Genomic DNA, 23,967 nt, shown 5'->3' with positions numbered 1-23,967 from the left:
AGGCGTTTTCTATAGCCTGTCCAGTCATTATTCTCCATGAGGACTCAGTATTATTCAGTGTTCTCGTTTTCTGAATTGAAGGTTAAATGTCTGTATGCTCAGGGTCAACCCTTCTCAATCGTTTTCCCTTCTCTCTCCCTCTATCTCCCTCTCTCTCCCTCTCTCTCTCTCTCTCTCTCTCTCTCTCTCTCTCTCTCTCTCTCTCTCTCTCTCTCTCTCTCTCTCTCTCTCTCTCTCTCCTCTCTCACTGTCTCATGTTCCCATTATGTGGAGCTTTCATAAGGCGTCTTTCTCCCAGCATTGTGCACTAGTCTTCATTCTTTCATTGCTGCGTTCTATTCAGGCCAAGCCTTTTCCGTTTTTTCCTTTAGTGGGTATGATTGGAATTTCCTTTTTTTTTCTTTTTTTTTAAAGGAGCCAGTGAGTCTTGGAGCTCATCGTCTCATCTCAAATCTTTTGTCTTCTGTCTTTATTCCAACAAGGAAATAGCTAAATGAGACGACTGGCCGGCGCAGGCTCATTCTCTAGGCCGGGAGACCATGAGCTTTTGGGACATGATTCATTCATTTGTCTCTGGTTTCATGTAATGTTTTTCCTTCTTTCTAATATTCTCGTGTTAAACTGGAGGTTACGATTCAGGCATCACATTATTATTATTATTATTATTATTATTATTATTATTATTATTATTATTATTATTATTATTATTATTATTATTATTATTATTATTATTATTATTATTATTATTATTATTATTATTATTATTATTATTATTATTATTATTATTATTATTATTATTATTATTATTATTATTATTATTATTATGTGCTCTTGCTGTGGTATTTTGTAATTTAACAAATGAATGCAGATGCTGTACACTTATTTGGCCATATCCCCTGCTGTTCTCAGTAGGTATTAGAAGAATCAATTGATACAGTATATATAATCATATTTTGGCCACGATTCAATACTGTTGTGCTTCTCAGTGTTTTGCAGTGCACTAAGTATTGTAATTTGATTTAATGTATTACCTTTAATTCTTCCATTTCACCTTCATTTGACCGAAGTCAAAGCTGAAATAGTGATCATTGGGGAGCTTAAATTGTTACCATTGAATACATAATACTGTATATTATAGTTTTTTATATACTATATATTTTTAATATTTGTATATTTGTATTATATTATTTTACTTATGAGTAAAAAGCCATAAGACACTGTTGGTGTAGCAGAGCAGCCATGATTTAAGCAGACTAAGCCTATTATCTCCCTTGGCCAACAGTGGGTTTACCTCTGGCTGACCGGTGAATGTTTGGCTTCTTATGTGGGAGACGTGGGTTCAAATCTAGGATCAAATACAAAGCCTTTCAGACTTTCAAGAACATTTCCCCTTTTTCATTTCAGAGAACATTATTTCAAAGAATGAAGTCATTCTTTGAGTCATTATGTGATCTTTCATTAAAGGTAGAATCTGTAACGCTGTCAAACAGCGACCCCTAGGCAGAAGAGCCCAGCTTGGTATTGCTTTGTTGACGTTTTTTATTTGGTCTGAGGGTTGGAGTTAAGTAACTTATTACAGTACATTGTGAATTTCTCCAGACCTCTCGTGGCAGAGCCTGAGGTGTGGCCAGCAATAGCAACCCCTCCCCCCTCCCCACTCAACTCCCAACCCACACATCAGACCAAAACAAAATAAAGTCTACAAAGTGCAGTACCAAGCAGGGGTCTTTTGCCTAGAGGTCGGTTTTGACGGCATTAGGAGGTCTTCAGGAGGTCGGGGGTCGGGGGTCAAAGACTACAGCCCCCTCAGCATCGACGGGGCACCGGTTGAGAGAGTGAACAGTTTCAAGTACCTCGGAGCCCACATATCCGAGGACTTGACATGGACCACACACATTGACAGTGTTGTGAAGAAGGCACGACAACGCCTCTACTTCCTCAGGCGCCTAAGGAAGTTCCAAGTCAGTCAGAAGATCCTTAGGAACTTCTACTCATGTACAATAGAGAGCATCCTGACTGGCAACATCACCTCCTGGTTTGGGAATAGCACTGCACAAGACCGTAGCAGACTACAAAGAGTGACACGTTCAGCCGAACGCACAATTGGAGGGGGGCTTCCCACCCTCCAGAACATTTACAACAAGCGGTGCAGGGGGAAGGCTAAGAGAATCATCAAGGACTCCAGCCACCCGAACAACTGCCTCTTTGAACTGTTGCGGTCAGGCAAGCGATACCGGAGTCTTAAGGCGAGCACAGAAAGACTCAGAAGAAGCTTCTATCCCCAGGCCATCAGGCTGCTAAACGAACAATAAACACTATGCAACAACCATCAAATGCACACAGCACACACACCCACACGCACACACTCACTTAAACAAACAACACACTGCAGCACCCACTCTCCACACTTTAGATCACACAAACACACTTTATATTTATTGATAAAGGATTTGCACTACAACTCGTACACCTACTGTAAATTGTACCTAAATTGCACCTCATCCCATTTCTGCCTTGCACTATATAGTATTGTATATTATACAACGGCATGCAAATTTCTCTATTCTGATTGGCTGAAACAGTCCATTTACACGTATGTATCCTTCATAATCCACGCTCCTGGTCCCAGGACCCGCCCACCACCGAATCACATCACTCCGCCGGATCACTCTGTCGGAAAAAACAAGATGGCGGACAATAATCTTTAACAAATGGATATGTTGATAGCGTCATAACGACTAAATATAAAGCGATTCTGTCAAGGGGAACGTGTTAGTATTTTAAACAATGTTGGATGATGTAATTGATGGGTCTTGACTCAATCTAGAACAAAAGAAAAATCGCGGATTGTTTGATTGATTAATTGATAGATTTAAATTTCTACTTCCTCCCCACTGACTGCACTGCAGCGTTCACTCTCACTGTCCGACGCTGGAGTACCCACAAACACACACACACACACACACACACACACACACACACACTGTGACACACACTGTGACACACACGCACACACACACACACACACACACACACACACACTCCTGTCTGCAACAGCGGAGGAGTCAGACTGAGAGAGAAGCAGCGCTGTTTTAAGTGAGCATGGTCTATTGAATTGATTGATTGGTTGATTGCTAATTTTATTACTGTACCCCTGGTTTCCAACTGGTTAAGTTTAGGCTAAAAGAAATAAATAAAAAAATAGGGCGAAGAAAACGTTTTTTTCCTATAGGGCAAAGAAAACGTTTTAATTTGTTTTACCTACTTTATATTCTGCATCTGGTAATAAAATTTTCAATCAATCATTCCAATAATACACAGTTGGATGTGTTAGTTGGTTGGATGCACTTCAAGCTGCTTCCACATGAGGCAACTTCTCTCAATCATTCCAATAATACAGTTGGATGTGTTAGTTTGGTTGGATGCACTTCAAGCTGCTTCCACATGGAGTTGTGGGAACTACTTTTTCTGGCGGATGGTTTTTTCAATAAATCTTCGATTAATGTGTGTTTATTGTATAGAAATAAGGTTGGATGAATCTAGCAGTTGTATAAAAGCTTTACACCACGTGCAGTCGTGGTTTGTGACCAATAAACCATGCCTAGGGGGGTCTAACGACCCTCGGCTGCGCCTCGGGCCTAACAACCACCCCTAGGCATGGTTTATTGGTCACAAACCACTCCTGCGTGTGATGTAATGCTTAATTAGTACACTGCATAGTATTGTATATTATATGGTAACTCAGTTACGTCTATTCTGCATCGAACATTGTACATATGTCTATACTGAACACTGTGACCTCATTTTTTTACTTCTAATTTACATGCTATACTATGTTATTTTATTTCATACTTATCTTGTCTTGCACAGTCTCTGGAGCGTAACAGTAAGAAGCATTTTGTATAAAAGTATTCTGTACTTCTGTATGACAACTATTAAAGAAACTAAAAGTATTCTGTACTTCTGTATGACAACTATTAAAGAAACTTGAACTTGAAACTACAGTTTATGCCTTTAATAACCTTGAAATGTAAATAAAAAAAATGTCATGCACTGATACAAAACAGTAGGGAGGGGCTATTGTAATTGTCGAGAGAACTTCAGATGCTGGTTGAGATAGATCTGTTGCTCTTCTCTGTTAGTACTTGGTATCCGTAGCAACATCCCTGAGATTGTATTAGAGGCAGGTCAGCCAGTGGTGACAGCTAGCCACTCACAGGAGGGATTTGATGGTTATCAACCAGCTTACAGGACACATGCACACACGCGCACACACACACACACTCGCTCGCACACACACACGCCACACACACACACACGCCACACACACACACGCCACACACACACACACAGACGCATGCACATAGACACATACACACAGACGCATGCACATACACACATACACGCCACACACACACATACATACACACGCCACACACACACACACACACACACACAGATGCATGCACATACACACACACATCACACACATACAAGGCTTTGCGGAGCACAAGTGGAGGTCACACACCAGAGTGGCAGACTTCCTGTGTCAAATTACCTGTGCAGTGAGTGAAGAAGTAGAAGAAGAAGAGAATCTTGTACAGATGAACTCTAAAAAAAAGAAATGTGTTAAAAATAACACAGGATATGCCATCCGTAACTAAACACATAATAAACACATACTAGTTAACCATTCCCTGCCACCACTTTGATCATCATTCTCTGTCAGTACTGTAAGTTCACCTTCTTTGCAGGGCTATAACTTTTTTAATTGTATTGCTAAATTGACATTACTATGGCCCATTCAACCTCGATTATATATCGTTCAGGATGTAGGAACGTTTTACTTTTTCATTCACACATTCATACGAAAATACTGTCTAGAGTATAAATATGTTTTTATCGTTTTCTGCAGTATTTCCTAGAACGTGAGATATAGACATAAATGCATATATTAGATTATCAAATGCCGTTTGATACCGATCAACGTTATATTAAAAATTTCAACTGTACATGGTCCTAAACGTTATGACTGATCATCCGCGGGTGAACGGAGGGGGGGGGGGGGGGGGGGGTCGTTTATAATTCCGTGACCGACATTAAATGATTTATATATAGATCAGAGCAGTTTGTATCGAAAATGATAAAGAAAAACACTGAAACTCACGGCAGCTTCCTCGTAGCGTTGGGCGATGAGAGTGGAGCAAACAGATCCCAGTTATGTGATGTGGATCGATGCGATCCAGTTCCGGTTTGTATAACTAATATACGCCCAAATCATGTGGATTATTGAGTTATGGCAAAGATCCATATCCACGGTGTGTGTCTTGAGTCCAGGGACGATAAACGAGTGGCCGGACGGAATAGGGAGACGCACCGGGATCACAAGAAATCCACTTCCGGTTGCAACTCGCCGATCAGCCATCAGGTGGCAGTATTGAAGCGTTGCAGAGTTGTGCTGAGTCCCGCAGACAAGGCTCCGTGAGTGAAATATGAATACCATGGCGAAAATATGAAATTATGATCAGAATCACATCGTACGCCATTATTGGCAGAATTCGCATGAACTTGAAACCCGTCGTACGACGTTATTGCCATGGTGTGTAATTGTGTAATTTTCGAACACATGTTTAACACACGTTGTTATGTGGTCAGTCAAAGCTGCAGTAGGCAACTTCAGGTGAAATTAGAGTGAGTTTACCTGCCCAGCAGAAATAGCACAAGCTCTGCGATACTACAATTACAACACACTGTTTTGTTTTTAACACATCTTTTTAAGAGTGTGGTGGGGGGAGGAGAGAGAGAGAGAGAGAGAGAGAGAGAGAGAGAGAGAGAGAGAGAGAGAGAGAGAGAGACAGCTAGACAGATAAATATAGTGAGGCTAAAACGAGAGAGAGAGAAAATAAACATAAAGGAGACAAACCTGCTATAGCCGGGAGCCAAATGGGAACAGTTGTTTTCTGTATAGGGAATGACTTCCGCAACGTGTCGTGTCTTGGACTGGCACAGTTATGGTACAGTTACACCCCCACCCCCCTCCGCCGGCCCCCAGCAGCAGCGCTCCCTATAGCCTAAGGGGGGGCCAGCTGTCCGCGTCTGGCCTGTCGTCAGGTGTCCGGGCTTCGGCTCGAGCCAGAGCGCTGGGCATGTCTATGCAGACGCACGCGGCTCCCTCAGGTGAGCGCGCTGCAGCAAATACACTGGCGCCCGGCCCAAAAGCGTGCCAGGTGATGGGGTTCCAAGTCAAGAGCGGCGAGAAACACGTCCATGTAGACACAACCGCACGGACACAGCCCACCCGCCGGGCAACAGAATACTACATGGGAATAAACAGCCGACGTCTGCACTATTTCTGCTCGCCGGACACAAATCCTGTCAAATATGTTGGGACGTGTGGGCCGTTTCCTCGGTTCAAGAGATTCTCTGTCCGCTAATAGTCAGAGCGATTTCTCGACGGATCAATTCGTTTGACTTAGTTAATCCCCTGCATTTTCTCCTCTGTGTAATTTGTGTTTCCCCTGCATTATGCAATAATGCAGAGTGACCTGGTTTGATGTGACACAATTACGAGAGATGTGTTAGTCATTTTTCAGGGAATTATTTCATTCAGCATGAAAAAGAACCACACACACACACACACACACACACACACACACACACACACACACACACACACACACACACACACACACACACACACACACACACACACACACACGCAAGCGGGAGCGGGCAAACGCACGCAAACACTAATCTGAATCTGAATCTGTATTGTTCTTTATCGCCATATGTGAAATTGCTCTCTCCAACTTGCAGCAGCAATAGGATAGGAGAAAATGTATGAAGTAGAATACAGATTAATATATAAATGGCATAGAATAGCAGCTGGGCATGACAATTAAGTAGCTCTAAATGATACTACACTAATTTAGAGCTACTGAGCTACATATAGTCTCTCATTATAATACAATATTCATAGTATAGTTCTGAATTGTAATCACAGTGTGTCTATTGTGCATGTAGCCTTGTCAATGTGCATGTAGTTTGTATATTAGTTGTCATTGTAAAATATAGAATACTTTGCCATGAAATGCTTTTTTCTGTAGGCCTATGAGACCCTGGGAGTGTGCTAGATACAAATAGATAAAAAGTATAAAATAGAAAAAGTCAAAAGTACGTAAACAAAAAGTGTTCAGTCAATATACATATATACAATTAGGCCTGCCGCGATAAGCAATAAATCGATTAATTGCCGCGATAATTAAAATGAATGCAATGATTTTGACGGGCGCGATTAATTGCTATTTGCGCGTTTGTTTTAATGAGGCGGAACCAGTGCCCCTTGTCAGTCACTGTCCGTGTTGGGAGGCGGGCCGCTGGCTTTACTACAGAGCACAGCACAGGAGCTCCGTGGGGCAACACCACATAGCTTAACTACATTTCTCAATAGTGTGGCTCCTTTTAACCAAGTAGCGTTATTTGTAGTGTAACGTTAGAATAACACAGAATAACGTTAATACAATTACATGCATCATTGTTTACAATGAACGGGTGGGGCTAGTCAAAGGACTGGAGACGGGGACAAGTTAAACATGAATTAATTTATTATAACAGGTCGTTTTCGAGTCGTGCTGCAGTGCCTATGCACCACAGCTATTCTATTATAATACTGCTTTGACGCTTCCTCCTCATCGTTGATTGCCTGTAGTAGCTGCATCTAACGTTAGTAGCTAACGTTAAAACTAAAAAACACAGAACCGGACGAGTCAAGTTGTCGGCTAGGATAATCACAACAATACTTCCGGTCCGGTCGGTGGGCTTCAAAATAAAAGTCTTAAACACCGGAAAAGACGGAGCGGTGGGCTTCAAAATAAAAGTTTTGGGAAATAAATTTCTCAAAAAAATTCTCTAACCGGTCGCAATAATATCGCTTATCGCGATATTTTCGGGGGCAATTAATCGCCCAGCAAAATGTGTTATCGTGGCAGGCCTATATACAATACAGAGTCAAAAAGAGTAACAGTGAGGTACAATGCAGAAATGGGATGAGGTACATCTTAGGGTAAGGTGCAATGAGGTATGAATTGTAGTGCAAATCTCTTTGCCTATAAATATAAAGTGTAAAGTGTGTTAAAGTGTCTAAAGTGAGTAAAGTGGGTGTTACGGTGAGTGTTTATTTAAAGTGAGTGTGTACTGTACGTGTGCATGTGTGTGCTGTGAGTGTAGATGATGGGTTGTTACATAGTGTCATTGTCGTTGAGCATCCTGATGGCCTGGGGATAGAAGCTCCTTCTGAGTCTCTCTGTACTGGCCATGAGACTCTGATATCGCCTGCCTGACCGCAGCAGTTCAAAGAGGCAGTTGTTTGGGTGACTACTTGAGTCTTTGATTATTCTCTTAGCTTTGCCCCTGCAATGCTTGTTGTAAATGTCCTGGAGAGTGGGAAGCCCACCTCCAATTGTGCGTTCGGCTGAACGGGCCACTCTCTGTAGTCTACAGCAGGGTTTCCGTTAGAAAAAATTGTTGCCGGTCTCCGTGACCTGCAAGATTTCAATCTACCGGACAAATGAGATTAATTCCGGTCATAGTTTATTGAGCTTTAAAACAATTGATAGGCAGGCTATATAAAGAATGTCATCCTCAAGGCATGTAGATTTATAATATTATTACTTAAAACTAGGCTACTTTTGCGTATACAGTCATTAATATATTCCAAATAAAATAAGTCCCTCGATACTCCGTGCTGCCGCTGACTTGAAATAAAATAGACCGCGTATGTGGGCAGTCGGTCCGACACTAAACAGCAGTCTGTTATAATCACATTTTTATGAGCTAACGAATTCCGTTATATTGGACATTTGTATTAATTATATCAAGCGAAGAACTGACAAAGCAGAGAGACGGCAACATTATCGTGGTTTGCGTGACGACTCTCTCCACCTCGCAACGACTTATTTGCAAAGAGTATGGCGCTGCAGAGCAGCTGATTCAGCTGTTATTGGCTCTTTTCTGGGAACCGCACAGCAGCGCCCCCCACCCAACATTGGCTGAAAATGGCTGAATTGGAGTACTGCTGGAATACTGCATTGTGCTGCTGCTGCTCCGGCTCTGCAGCTTCACAAAAGTTCGCACACCCAGCACTAAGCTCTCGCTGACAACGTTGTTGTCATTATTAGAAGCAACGAGGATACAAATGTAATGATCGTTTCGTTCATCGCATAGGCTATTTAATTTTAGCCTATTTTAATACAATTCAAATAATCAAATTGTGCTTAGACTCAGGGAATTATTTTCACCGGACATTAAGACCGGAGAGATTAAATATGTCGGACTTCAACAGATTTTGCTGGTCAAATACCGGTAATTACCGGCTAACGGAAACGCTGGTCTACAGTCTTGTGCGGTGCTATTCCCAAACCAGGAGGTGATGTTACCAGTCAGGATGCTCTCTATTGTGCATGAGTAGAAGTTCTTGAGGATCTTCTGACTCACTTTGAACTTCCTTAGGTGCCTAAGGAAATAGAGGCGCTGCCGTGCCTTCTTCACTACACTGTCAATGTGTGTGGTCCATGTCAGGTCCTCGGATATGTGGACTCCAAGGTACTTAAAATTGTTCACTCTCTCGACCGGTGCCCCATCGATGCTGAGGGGGCTGTACTCCATGGCCCCCGACCTACTAATGTCCACAATCATCACTTTTGTTTTGCTGACGTTCAGGGAGAGGAAGTTCTCCTGACACCACCACGCCAGATCCTCTACCTCTTTCAGGTAGGCCCTCTCGTCGTTTGCAGAGATCAGGCCCACCACTACTGTGTCATCAGCAAACTTGATGATTGTGTTGTTGTTCCGCTGTGCCACACAGTCATATGTGTACAGCAAGTAGAGGAGGGGACTTAGAACACAGCCCTAGGGGGCCCCTGTGTTGAGGGTGATGGATGAGGAGGTGTAGTTGCCTGCTCTCACCACCTGGGGTCTTCCCGTCAGAAAGTCCAAGACCCACTGGCAGAGGTCATAGTTCAAGCCCAGGTCCCTGAGCTTGGCTACGAGTTTGGAGGGGACTATGGTATTGAATGCTGAGCTGTATTCGATTAATAGCATTCTCACATAGTTCCCCTGCCTCTTGTCCAGGTGTGATGCTGCTGTGTGCAGCACATGGGCTATGGCATCCTCCGTGGACCTGTTGGGGCGATATGCAAATTGCAGGGGGTCCAGGTCGTTGGGGAGGGAGGAACAGATGTAGCCCTTCACAAGCTTCTCAAAGCACTTCATGGCTATGGAGGTGAGAGCTACAGGGCGGTAGTCGTTGAGGCAAGCGGGCGTGGATCTTTTGGGTACAGGGATAATGGTGGACTTCTTCAGACAGGTGTGGATGACAGCCTGTTCTAAAGACAGGTTGAATATGTCAGTGAATATCGGGGCCAATTGGTCGGCACAGACTTTTAGGACGCGGCCGGGGATACCGTCCGGTCCTGCTGCCTTCCTGATATTCACTTTCTTAAAGGTCCTCCTCACCTCATGTTCTGTTATCCTGAACACTGAGTCTCCATCGGCAGTGGCTCCCCGCTCTCTTGGAGTGGTCTGTAGGCTGGTGTTGTTATTCACAGCCTCAAACCTCAAAAATGTAGATTGCTTGTATGTTTGTGTGCAAATAGTTATATGTCTGTGTGTATGCGTGGGTCCGGTAGACAGATAGCATGCAACCTATCGACAGAAACAACTCTTGGTCGACTAAGAACAAACTGAGCGACTAATAGGGTGTCTAGACAGGCGCTCACGTTCTTTACCGTCTCCGTCTGTGAGATTCCTCTGTAGTATAGTAGAGTTCCCGCTCCTCCCGGGCAGCATGTCGATGTGGCCTTGAGCAAGACACTTAACCCCTAATTGCTCCCGATGAGCAGGTTGGCACCTTGCATGGTCACTTCCACCGTCAGTGTGTGAATGTGTGAGTGCATGGGTAAAATGTGAGGAACAAATTGTAAAGCGCTTAGCATACAAGATCTATAAATGCAGCCATTTACGATTTAGTAGTTTCAGATGGAGACTATCTACTGGTTCGTTTGACTATTTGTCCTACAAATTATTGATTACGTGATGGAATACATTTTATAATTAATAATTAATAAATTAATAAATAAATTCAATGAGCTGTTCCAGTGGAAGGACAGAATAGAACACACATACATATCCTAAGATTCTATTGAAATGAAGAGCAAGACAGTTGGTTGCAGTGGCGGCCGGTGTGAACTACATTTGGGTGGGCGCAGGGGGTGAAGGGGGGGGGGGGCAAGCGGACAGCTGACCAAGCGAATACTGACTTGAGTCTCGACATAATGTTACCCGTTTCCAACGTTAAGTCGAGTTCATTCATACTACACTAGTACACGCATGATCAATCCAATAATGAACACATATATATCTTGTCATTTTAAATAAGTTACCATTCATTCATTCATTCATTATGCGTCACCCGCTGCGAAATTAGTTCAACAAGAACACGCTGTGTTGAGAGAGCGAGAGAGAGAGAGAGAGCGAGAGAGAGAGAGAGCGAGAGCGAGAGCGAGAGAGAGAGAGAGAGAGAGAGAGAGAGAGAGAGAGAGAGAGAGAGAGAGAGAGAGAGAGAGAGAGAGACCGCATTAACTCACTTTGTTTAGTTGAAACGTGGTCCAGGGGGGCTTGATAAAGTGTATATGTCCACTGTCCCACAGTCCCAGACTGTTGATGTATATCCACTGTCCAGACTGCATCCAGCTAGCCAAATAGCTTCTTGTTAGCCAAGTTAGGCACACCAACACAAGTACTGTGATGAGCTGTCTTTGCCCATTTCCGCATCGAACAGCCTGCAAACTACCTGGCGTTCTATCGCCCTGCTCTAAGACAACCTCTAACCTTAACCAACTTTGAAAGAGTGCCTAAGCTTAACCGCCGAAAGAACTTGCCGTCATGCTCTAAGACAAACTCTAACCTTAACCAACTTCGAAGAGTAACTAAGCCTAAGTGATTCTCAACTGGCGGGTCGCGGGGCCACTTTGAGTGGGTCGCGGATGTGTAAAAATAAAAAATAAATTGGTTGAAATTTCTGATGCTGCGCTTTTATTTTGAAGAACATACGTTTCCCATGCTGCAGTGTGCATGCAGTAGCCGTTTTCTGCCAGCATTGTCATGCCAGTAACACTAACGTCATTACATCAGTTAGCGCTCATTGATTAGAGCATTTGTAAACATGGCGAAACGCAAATACGACACCGACTACATTAAATATGGGTTTTCTTACATTGAGGACAAAAGAGAGGGTCCAAAACCTCAGTGTGTTGTGTGCAGTGAAGTGCTAGCACATGAAAGCATGAAGCCATCAAAAATGTATATTCTTCATGCTGTTCAGTATCCCGATAGGGTAATCTCTGCTACAGTTCAATTTAGATTCTTGAAACATGATGAGCATCACCAGTTTAAACTTGTTTAAAAAGCATATATGTCTGTAATTCAAGATAAATATGCCTTCTGTAGTTCTCTGTAGCTCACTTGGTAAAGCATGGCACTAACAATGCTGAGGTTGTGGGTTCGATCCCATGGGACTATACTGAAAATCTATGCACTCATGTACTGTACATTGCTATGGATAAAAGTGTCTGCTAGGAACCATATATTTAAATTTGTTTATTTCATTGGGTTTTTAGCCCTAGTTGCACTTTTGTTGCACTTTTTTTTGTTTATTTCATGTTTTTAACAATGCATGAAGGATTGTGTATTACTGCAAAAAATAAATGTGAAATAAATCAAAGTGTTTAAAAAATGTGGGTCGCGACTTAAAATGCCTAAGGAAAAATGTGGGTCCTGAGGCTAGACCAGTTGAGAACCACTGCTCTAAAGGAGCTGGCACATTACCATGAATACCAATGCAATCCTCACTCTCGGACCACGAGACCAAGCTGCTCAGAACAATACCTGTGATGTTACCGTGTTCTCTCCGCGTACAGGGTGTAGGCACACAAAATCCTCCTCGCCTGCTTGAACCCTTTCACTATACCACACTACCAAATGGTTAACCCTTTCACTGGGACAATACGGAAGGTTAACCCTTTCACTGCCACATGACAAAGGGTTAACCATTTCACTACCACACTACAGAAGGTTAACCCTTATGTGGTGTTAGGGTCTCCAGCTACCCGTTTCAACGTTATAATATGTAATAACTACCATGTAGTTGATTTTATTAGAACAAGGCTTTATGATATCCTCCATAACACATATATAAGCACAGCAAAACTATGTTTCACCATTTTGAAAATTCTGAAGGTATCTGCAGAAAAAAAGTACGACTGTGGTGTTAGGGTCATTCTTGACCCCACAAGGTAAAACTATACTATAAAAATACTAAATATAAATAAATTAAATAATAATAAATATACTACACTTTTTTTCAGAAGTTATATTCTATTATTACATGGCGTTTTAACATTCGCCAAAATGCTTGATTGTGATTGGTCAATAGCGCTTGGTTGCCCCTAACAGCGGTAAATTATTTCTCGATAATTCACCGCTGTCAGGGGCAACGCGCAATAATGACCGTTGTTAGGGGCAACAGAGCGCTATTGACCAATCACAATCAAGCATTGATCGCAGTCACGAAAGCTAAGCTTTACCATTACGCACAGCTGCACTACATCAGGTGCAATCAAGTCCACACACCTGCCAGCGTCTGCATTTGATCTCGTCTTGTCGATGGTGTAAAATGAATTACGTATATTGTTAGTAAGTTAGCCCTGTAATAAGCGGGATAATGTATAGCTATACTCGGTCATTGTCGCAAAATAATTGACCTTCACTGCGTTTAGAACACCTTGGCTGTGCCTCGGTGTTCCAGAACGCTGTGTCGGTCAATTATTTTGCGACAATAACCTCGTAGCTATACATTATCTCTTACATATTGTTCTAGTATAGTGAGAAGACATTATTATCTATGGGTTTCACATTTAGTATATTATGATTGAACAACCTCATTTTCATCTTAAAAATAAGGGACATGATGTTTCTCGGGGGCCATAAAATCAAATTACAATGGGATTATATGGTTATGAATGCATATAATGTTAGTTAGGATGTAGTATTAACTATATTGAGTGATACTCCTTTCTTTTTGTATTTTTTTTTGTTATAATCTTTTTTAAACATAACATCAAATTAGACACACAAGCATTAACAGTAAACATCCAATGAAATCACCATTTGAATCATTATAAATGTAGTTTACGAGATATGTACCTAATACTTGCTATCTAATACAATACATACATATGCTCTTGCTCGCTCACCCCCCCCGGACCCCCACTTGGATAATCCATCCATTTTCATTCGTTTCTAACCAGGCACTACAATTCATATGCTAGCTTTTATTCTCTCCACCACTTCTAACCAGATTGCAATGTTGGTTTCACTGACACCTAAAATTCTTGCTGTAGATCTTTCTAGATAAATCACATCGAGATAGGTAAGAACCCATACCTTCCGGCACATTTTATCCGGTTGAATCCATCGTGATGCTATCAGCTTTTTAGCAGCTGTGAGACCGGATAAAACTAGTCTCTTTAGCTGTATAGGGGCTGCAAACTGAAAAACATCATTCAACAGCAATACAGAGGGATGTACAGGTATGTTCAGAAATAAGAATTCTGATAATTGCTGGGACACTTCTTCCCAGAATATCTTAACCGGTGGGCAATCCCAATACATGTGCATAAATGTACCCTCATCTCCATTTGTACATAAGGAACATAGTGAATCTTGTTTAAGTCCCATTCTGTTCAATCTTATAGGAGTCAGGTATGTCCTATGAATATAATTAAGATTAATTTGTTGATGGTCAGGGTTACGTGACGCAATTCGAACGTTTGCCCAGACTTCTTGCCAATCAAAATCTATTTCCAAGTCTGGTATATCACTCCTCCAGACTGAGTCTAGGGGGAGGATTCCATACGAAGACGTTAGTAAGTGATGATAAAAATCAGATACGAAACCTCTCGATGTCTCTCTTTCATAGAAGAATTTGTGATATCTGTGGTGCTCAATTGGTATCTTTAATGGGACTCCATGAGCCTTCAAACAATCCAATAACTGTGCGTAAAAATGATATGTGGAACTGGTGAGGTAACATTTTTTATGTATATCTTGATAGCTACAAAAAACCCGTTTGTTGAAAACATCTCCCAATGTGTGTATGCCCTGCTTTTCCCATTTGGGGTATCTTATAGGTCGTTTTCCAATAAGGAGTGCATTGTTATTGAATAGGGGAGTATGGCTATGCCATTTATGTTGGTTAGAATACTTTTTTTTGTGTTTCACGCCATATCCGGATCACATGTGTAATAAGGGGGCCAAATTTCAATTAGCATTGCTTAATTGATAATATGGTGTATACTATGTCCTGCAGTCTATGTGGTGCTACTATATTTTCTTCTACGTTTCTCCAGGATACAGATGCTTGGGAGTCAAACCAGGTTGTCAGTGGTCTTAAAGACTACGCTTTAAAATAGTGGTAAAAGTCTGGAAATGCCAAACCTCCGTCGGCTTTGTTTCTCTGTGCGGTGGATCTTTTTATTCGTGGAGGTTTGTTATTCCAAATAAATTTATATGCGGTGGAGTGTAATTTTTTCCAGTAACCATCAGGAGGGGGTAACGGTAACATTGAGCTAATGAAGTTGATTCTAGGTAAACATCCATCTTAACTATTGATACTCGTGCCTGTACTGAGTTTTTAAGTTTGGACCACCTGTCAAAGTCGTATTTGATCTTATCTTGGAATTTTGTGTAATTGTACTTCACCGTTTGGCTTATAGTAGGGAATACCTCAACTCCTAAACATCTGAAGTGTTTAACCATTGGTATTTTTTCTGGAAGGAGTATATTCTTTGCAGGGGCATTAAGTGGAAGGAAGGCCAACTTTGGCCAATTTATCCTAAATCCCGATAGATTGCCAAAGTCATCAATCAACTTGAGAAGATGAGGCATTGAGGTGTTAGGGTTTTGCATGAACAATATTACGTCGTCCACATATAAACTAATATGATGTTGTGTGCCCTTAATTGCGATTGGTTCTATGGATTGGGATTGTCTTATATATTGGGCTAAAGGCTCTAATGATAAAGCGAATAGTCCGGGACTAAGAGGGCAACCCTGTCTGGAAGAGCGCAATACCGGAAAGATTTCGGAGGTGATTATACCTGTTGTAATCATGGCCGATGGGTCTTTGTATAATACTTTTATCATATCAATGAATCCTTTTCCTAACCCCATCCTTTCTAGTACTGCCCATAAATAAGACCATTCCAACCTAGTTCAAGTTCTTTAATAGTTGTCATACAGAAGTACAGAATACTTTCATACAAAATGCTTCTTACTGTTACGCTCCAGAGACTGTGCTAGACAAGATAGTATCAAATAACATAATAACATAATATAGCATGAATTTAGAAGAAGAAAAATGAGGTCACAGTGTTCGGTATAGACATATGTACAATGTTCTGAGTTACCATATAATATACAATACACAATACTATGCAGTGTACTAATGTACAGTACTATCTAGTGCAAAGCAGAAATGGGACGAGGTACAATTTTAGGTACAATTTACAGTAAGGTGTACGAGTTGTAGTGCAATCCTTCATCCATAAATATAAAGTGTGGGGAGTGGGTGCTACAGTGTGTTTGTTTAAAGTGGGTGTGTGCTATAAAGTGTGTGGAGTGGGTGCTACAGTGTGTTTGTTTAAAGTGAGTGTGTGCGTGTGGATGTGTGTGCTATGTGCGTTTGGTGGTTGTTGTTGTGTAGTGTTCATTCATTGTTCGTTTAGCAGCCTGATGGCCTGGGGATAGAAGCTTCTTCTGAGTCTTTCTGTGCTCGCCTTGAGACTCCGGTATCGCTTGCCTGACCGCAGCAGTTCAAAGAGGCAGTTGTTCGGGTGACTGGAGTCTTTAATGATTCTCTTAGCCTTGCCCTTGCAACGCTTGTTGTAAATGTTCTGGAGGGTGGGGAGCCCCCCTCCAATTGTGCGTTCGGCTGAACGTGTCACTCTTTGTAGTCTGCTTCGGTCTTGTGCAGTGCTATTCCCAAACCAGGAGGTGATGTTGCCGGTCAAGATGCTCTCTATTGTACATGAGTAGAAGTTCTTAAGGATCTTCTGGCTGACTTGGAACTTCCTTAGGCGCCTGAGGAAGTAGAGGCGTTGTCGTGCCTTCTTCACAACACTGTCAATGTGTGTGGTCCATGTCAAGTCCTCGGATATGTAGGCTCCGAGGTACTTAAAGCTGTTGACTCTCTCAACCGGTGCCCCGTCGATGCTGAGGGGGCTGTAGTCCTTGACCCCCGACCTCCTGAAGTCCACAATCATCTCCTTTGTTTTGCTGACATTCAGGGAGAGGCTGTTTTCCTGGCACCATCCCGCCAGGACCTTGACCTCTTCCAGGTAGGCCCTCTCGTCGTTGGCAGAGATCAGGCCCACCACCACTGTGTCGTCAGCAAATTTGATGATTGTATTGCTACTCCGCTGAGCCACACAGTCGTGTGTGTACAGGGAGTAGAGGAGGGGACTCAGAACACAGCCCTGGGGGGCCCCTATGTTGAGGGTGATGGATGAGGAGGTGCAGTTGCCTGCTCTCACCACCTGGGGTCTGCCAGTCAGGAAGTCCAAGACCCACTGGCAGAGGTCATAGCCCAAGCCCAGGTCCCTGAGCTTGGCTATGAGTATGGAGGGGACTATGGTATTGAATGCCGAGCTGTAGTCGATGAATAGCATTCTCACATAGTTCCCCTGCCTCTTGTCCAGGTGTGATGCTGCTGTGTGCAGCACATGGGCTATGGCGTCCTCCGTGGACCTGTTGGGGCGGTATGCAAATTGCAGGGGGTCCATGTTGATGGGGAGGGAGGAGCAGATGTAGCCCTTTACTAGCTTCTCAAAGCACTTCATGGCTATGGAGGTGAGAGCTACAGGGCGGTAGTCGTTGAGGCAAGCAGGCTTGGATTTTTTGGGTACAGGGATAATAGTGGACTTCTTCAGGCAAATGCTTTCATCGCATCCAGGGACAGCATCACTATAGGTGGGGTGTCATCCTTGCTGGCATCTAGCACATGTAATAACCGTCTTATATTATCCGTGATCAAGCGGCCTCTTATGAAGCCAGTCTGATCAGGATGAACTAAAGACGTCATATGCTTTTGAAGTCTGATGGCTAATACCTTGGAATACAGCTTGATATCGGTTCCGAGGAGGCTCAAGGGTCTATAACTACCGCAATCAGTGGGGTCTTTTTTAAGGAGGACTGTTATGAGTGCAATATTGTCGATCTTATGGAAATTCCCCTCCTTGATTGAGTATAAAATCATATTAAGTAATAGGGGTCCAATTACATCCCAGCATGAGAGGTACATTTCTGGTGGGATACCGTCCCTTCCAGGAGCCTTACCACTTTGCATTTCAGATATGGCCTCCCTAAGTTCATCTAGTGTGATGGGTGTTTCTAACTGTTTAGCGTCATCCTCTGATAGTTTAGGAAGGTTAATTTGATTAAGATATATGTCCATTTTGTTTTGATCGAAGGCCATTTCTGATTTGTACAAGTTGGAGTAAAACTTTTTGAATGTCTCGTTGATTTTTTTAGGGTCTGTAACAAGTCCTTGCTGTGCCTTAATAGTAGGGATATCTGCAAATTTTGCATTGGCTCGTATCTGCATAGCTAGTAGGTGACTTGGTTTAGAACCATGAAAGTAATACTGTTGTCTTGTGCTACGTATTTGAACTTCAGATTGTTGTTTTAAAATGGCATTAATCTCTTTTTTAACACATTAATTTGAGATTCCAATCGAACCGAATAGTTGTATTGTAAAGAGGAAAATAACGTAGAGTAAAGCGTTTCCAGCTCTGCCAGTTTTGAACAACGATTCTTGCGTATTTTGGAGGAAAAGACCCCGGTGAAATCCTTGATAAATCCCTTTACAGACATCCATAATATTCTGGGGTCCTGTACCGATTGCGCATTCTCCAGCAGGAATTCAACAAGAGCTTCTTTGAATTGTGTAATGAATTCCTTGTTTTTCAGCAATATCGAGTTAAATCGCCATCTTGGGGCTCGGGATGACAGTATACCAAATTATCCGTTTAGGAGTAAATAACAGTGATCTGATAGTACATTGGGTACCATTTCCACGTCATAGTTATCAAATAGTCTAGGGGATGCAAAAACATAATCTATTCTGGAGTACTTTCGGGTCGTTGGCTTGAGTGATCGCCATAGGTCATTTACACCTGTATTCTTAGACCAATCCTTTAATGCATTAGATGAATTTTTTTGATCATTGGAAAAGGTGGGATAAGATTTATCCATCCCAGGATCCCAAATGGCATTAAAATCTGCGCCAATTATAAATGAGTATTCAGGAAAGTTTAACATTGTTCTGGTAAGTGTAGCGTAGAAGTTAGCCTCGTAAAGATTTGGGGCATATGCCGCTACCAACGCTATTTTCCTGTTCCTGTATACAATTTTAGCTATGGTTATCCGACCATCTGTATCAGACCATACTTCCTGCAATTCAATATTCAACTTCCGTTTCGCGACTATAGCAACTCCACTGGATCTCGTTCCAAAGGAAGAGTGGCTAATGTTATGATATATGTTGTCCGCTAGCGTTACTTTGTCTTCCACTAAAAGGTGCGTTTCGCTTAGAAGAGCCACATCAACCTGTTTGTTTTTCATCAGTGTGAGCACGCTTTTGCGTTTATGTTGTTTATTTATTCCCCCAGTATTCCAAATCATTATATTCAAACTAGCCATAATCTATACATGTTGTTGTGTACTTAGTACTTAGTAATGCGTCTGGAGTACGAATTCATAATGGATATATATCCAATTATTGAGGTCCCGTTGAGAGCCGAGCTTAAAAACATACATATATACAAATAATCCCCTAAACCCCCCTCCCTCAAAGAGCCGTACAAGGTACCTGTGTTCCTTTGACACCCCCTTCACGTACAACTCCACCCTCCCTTACACCACCGGTTAGTCCAGAATGAGCCATTTATCCTTAACTTTCCTATGCCAATTGCCATAGGATCTAAAACTTTAATTCTAATCTAATAGAATGTCACTCGTGGCCTAGCCACTCTCCCGTTAATGTAATAAAATAAAATGAAAAATATGCCTCAATTAGTATACTCATTTGAACCTTCTACTAACATGTATAGGTTGGAACATTTCAGAAAGCAGAGAAAAAGAAAGAAAGATGTTTAGAACTAAATTATAGAAATCCCTGAAATTAGGGAACAATTGCTTAAATTTTAAAATAACTTTGCCAAGCTTACACCTCTAGATGAAAATTAGGTTTTTAAATCCTTGTATGCAGTTTGTCCCCCGACAAGGGTGGGCATTAATCCATTATGAAGGTTTATTGATCTTCCATATCTGGTTCATGTGCAGGTCCCATACCGATGTTATTGTTCCCGGGCCTTCATTGTAAAAGTCCAGTGTATTCCAGAAGGATAGCCACCGATCATGACTTGTGTAAAACTGATGTTATGTTCCAGGGTATTCTTCCTGCCATAGAGTTATGTCATTCCAGTGTATTCCAGTATATTCCAATATGACACAGAGCGTTCGAAAAAAAATCCAGAATGTTCCAGAATGTTCCAAAATGTCGACATCAGATCATGACCTGCACAAAACCATAAATCTATAAATATAGTGTCTAGCGTTTCGTATTAAACTATTTGTACCTCAATGTTGTCAAAAAGCTTGTTTGATGCCGTTTTTGATGTCCGAGCCATAGCAAAGTTATCCAACATAGATTACAAAAAAATATGAATAAACTTGTCATCCACGATGTATTTCCTTCATGTATTCTTCGGCCACTTCAGGTGAACGGAGCCCGAACCTTTTTCCATTTCCCTCCACAATGGAAAGATTCGCTGGATAACGTAGGATAGGACGGAGATTTTTCTCATAGAGCTGATGCATCACAACCTTGTAACGGGCTCGTAGAGTTATAGCCTCCCTGCACATATCTTCGTAGAACGACACTTGTTTCCCTTTGTATGTCAGTTTTCGGTGCATCCCTGATGATCGTGTCTCTTATTTCAGTTTTACGCAGGCTAGCAATGATCACCCTCACTTTGTTGCCGCTGTAGTCTCGGGTGCCGACTCTGTAACGTTGGTCCACTGTCGGTGTTGTAGGGAGGGTCTCTGAACCTAGAATTTCAGCTAATACTGACGGGAAGGAGTCGTCTGTGCATTTGACTGATTCATCCAATCCCACTATACAGATATTAAATCTACGGGAGTAACGTTCGAATTCGAGCAACCTATCCGTTGTTTTCTCGTTGTTGTCAAGTATCTTCTGCAAAAGCTCCTTGTCACCCTCTTGCATCTCCACCGCTAGTTCTGCGATTTCGACATGAATAGCCTTGTTGCCCTCATCGAATTTCAGTGTATATTCGCTCACGGTCTTTTCAACTGCAATAATGCGCTCGGTTTGTGCTGCAGCCGCTGCTTTAAATTCTTCGAATTTAGCTTCGATAGATAACTTGAAAGCGTTAGCATTAGCGTCAGCCCTATCAGCAATATTACCAGCCTTGGCGTCAGCATTATCAACCTTGTCGGTTAAGATCTTTACCTTGTCGGTCAAGTTCTTTATCAGATTAGTCAGAGACTCGAAATCGGGTGATGTATTCTCCATGTCTGTCTCGGGTGAGGTTGCAGGAGCGGTGGAAGCGATGGTATTGTCGGTTGTTTTATTCTCGATCTCGACTGCCCTATCCTTCACGGAGCGCGTCACCGCAGGGTCTCCCGTTAGATTGTCTGCTCCACGTCTCTTTACAGGTTCTTTCTTTGATGTCATGTTGATTCTTTCTGTTGATATAGTTAGTAGGGCTGTCAGTTTATCGCGTTAATTAGATTAATTAATTACACAGCAAATTATCGCGTTATGAAAATTAATTACTTTTTTTTTTTTTATAATAATATTTTTTTTATCTCATTCATTCCATAAGAATGTAGAATACACATTTACAGACTTTTTTTTTAATATGGTCCATTTGCATGTTCTTGGTATCTGATTCTAGGGACATCTATGGATCTCAGGGAATGTATTCCCAGTTTCAGAAATACTGTGGGCTAGATCCACAAAGAATGGATTGCACGGTGCAAGTTGCACCCTTAGGCTATGTGTCCACAGCGGACGTTTTATGAGTTGTCAGCTCCTTTCCGTCATTCATTTATATGCTGGAGAAGCGTCAGGCGCGCTCCTCTTCCCAGAGCCGCGCCTCGCGTTTTATGAGCTCTCGACGGCAGCGTTTTTGGCGGAGCGCTCTCAGCGCATAAAGTTGAAGGTAGTTCAACTTTTGGAAAAGCAGCGCGCTCATTCATCGAGGAAGGGGCGGAGCCGCGGCTGGCGCGAGCCTCAGTTGCATTCAAAAAAACGCTCAGAGCTTTTTTTCTTCTTTTTTCAAAGCGGTCCGCCTCGAAAAAAAGGCTATTAGTGGACACATAGCCTTAGCCTACTTACAATTCATTATGAATTGAAAATGGGGGACCCTGATGTAAACAAGACGAAAGTCTTTCTCTGGTCTGCATCCCCTTAACAATTGTGTGTATTGAGCCGTACTGTATTGTAATTTGTACCCATTCTGCAATCTGTTGATAACATTTTCATTCAATCAATCAATCTGGCTGTTGTCAAACCGGAAGCCACTCCTTTCTTTTTAGTGGTCAGGACTGAGTTAGACCCCGGGTCAACATCGACCTGCTAACAACGGTCAGTGGTGCCAATTCCTAACACAACATGAGGGTTAACCCTTTCACTGCCACATGACAAAGGGTTAAACCTTTCACTACCACACTACAGACGGTCTGTAGTGTGGTAGTGAAAGGTTAACCTTCTGTAGTATGGTAGTGAAAGGGTTAAGTAGAGAATGATTGCAATGTGTGCCTTGCTCACCAAGCGAGTGTGCTCCACATTAACCCTTCAGGGGCTAAAAGCTAGATTTCCTGAGTGGCTCTTTAGCTCTTTGAGTCGGGCTGTTAACTTAATTCATTTTCCAGGCTAATCTCCTGTCTCTTGACATTTCCAGTGCCTGATGTGAGACACATTCTCTGGGGAAAGACTCTGATGTGTGGTTTTATAAGAGTCACACATGCAGTATACTGTGTGATGATCAATGACAATGTAATGATCCATGCTCAATAAGCAGTATTTGTTCTGATTGAAATTAATTTATTTTTCATTTACTTTGTTATTTTGTGGAGAATTGTTCAAACTACATTTTTTATAGTTTGTCCCAAATTGAGTTTGGCTGAAGCACCCAGCTTATGATTGTTGAACATTCCTGGTGATGCTAAGTATAGAAAGGTGGGCTGAGCTAAAACATTCAAAAAAGCACATTCCAACAAATGTTAGCAAAAATGACAGAATACTAGAGAACTTTATTTTTCTTCCGGCATGCAGACATAAAAAGAAAAAAGCCTTCATCAGAGTGCTATTTTGAGTCAATCCTTTATAAATGTACCTATGATATTAAATACTTAACATATAAAATAAGTCAAATGTCATCTTTTGACCAGAACTAGAAGAGGAAGTCTTTCCAAATTCCATATATCCCATACAGATGCTTTCAAACTTTTTTTTGTCATTTTAGGAGAGACAGACAATTGAAAATAATGATTTATCAATCATAACTGAACACACTGTCCTCAAGAGGAGCATAGGGTTCCTGGAACACTGTTACAGTTTCACTACTGTTTTTTTCGGTACGTTTCGGTTCACGGTGCCTCAAAATTATTTAGTTTGGATTCCCGATGACACGAGAATAATAGTAAAAATTATACAGTACGCCTGGTGTGTTTTGTAAACCAATTGCGGGCTCTCCCCAAACAGTATAGTGTACCTTTAAACGTACCTTTAATCTACAATTCAAAACGCACATATTGCTATAT

The 23,967-nt window shown here is 42.0% G+C and overlaps 1 protein-coding gene across 1 annotated transcript in view; it reads left to right on the top strand.

Annotated features, from left to right (window-relative positions):
• Positions 1-23,967, top strand: part of nxph1 (neurexophilin 1) — a gene marked incomplete at its 3' end in the record, with an annotated part of 84,485 nt that overhangs the window by 58,953 nt on the left and 1,565 nt on the right. The gene's annotated exons all lie outside the window — the stretch shown is intronic.

Source organism: Notolepis coatsorum (genome assembly GCF_963971535.1).
Source record: "Notolepis coatsorum genome assembly, chromosome: 4".
Taxonomy (NCBI): Eukaryota; Metazoa; Chordata; class Actinopteri; order Aulopiformes; family Paralepididae; genus Notolepis; species Notolepis coatsorum.
Note: the sequence above shows the minus strand (reverse complement) of the source record. Positions and strands in the feature narration are given on the sequence as shown.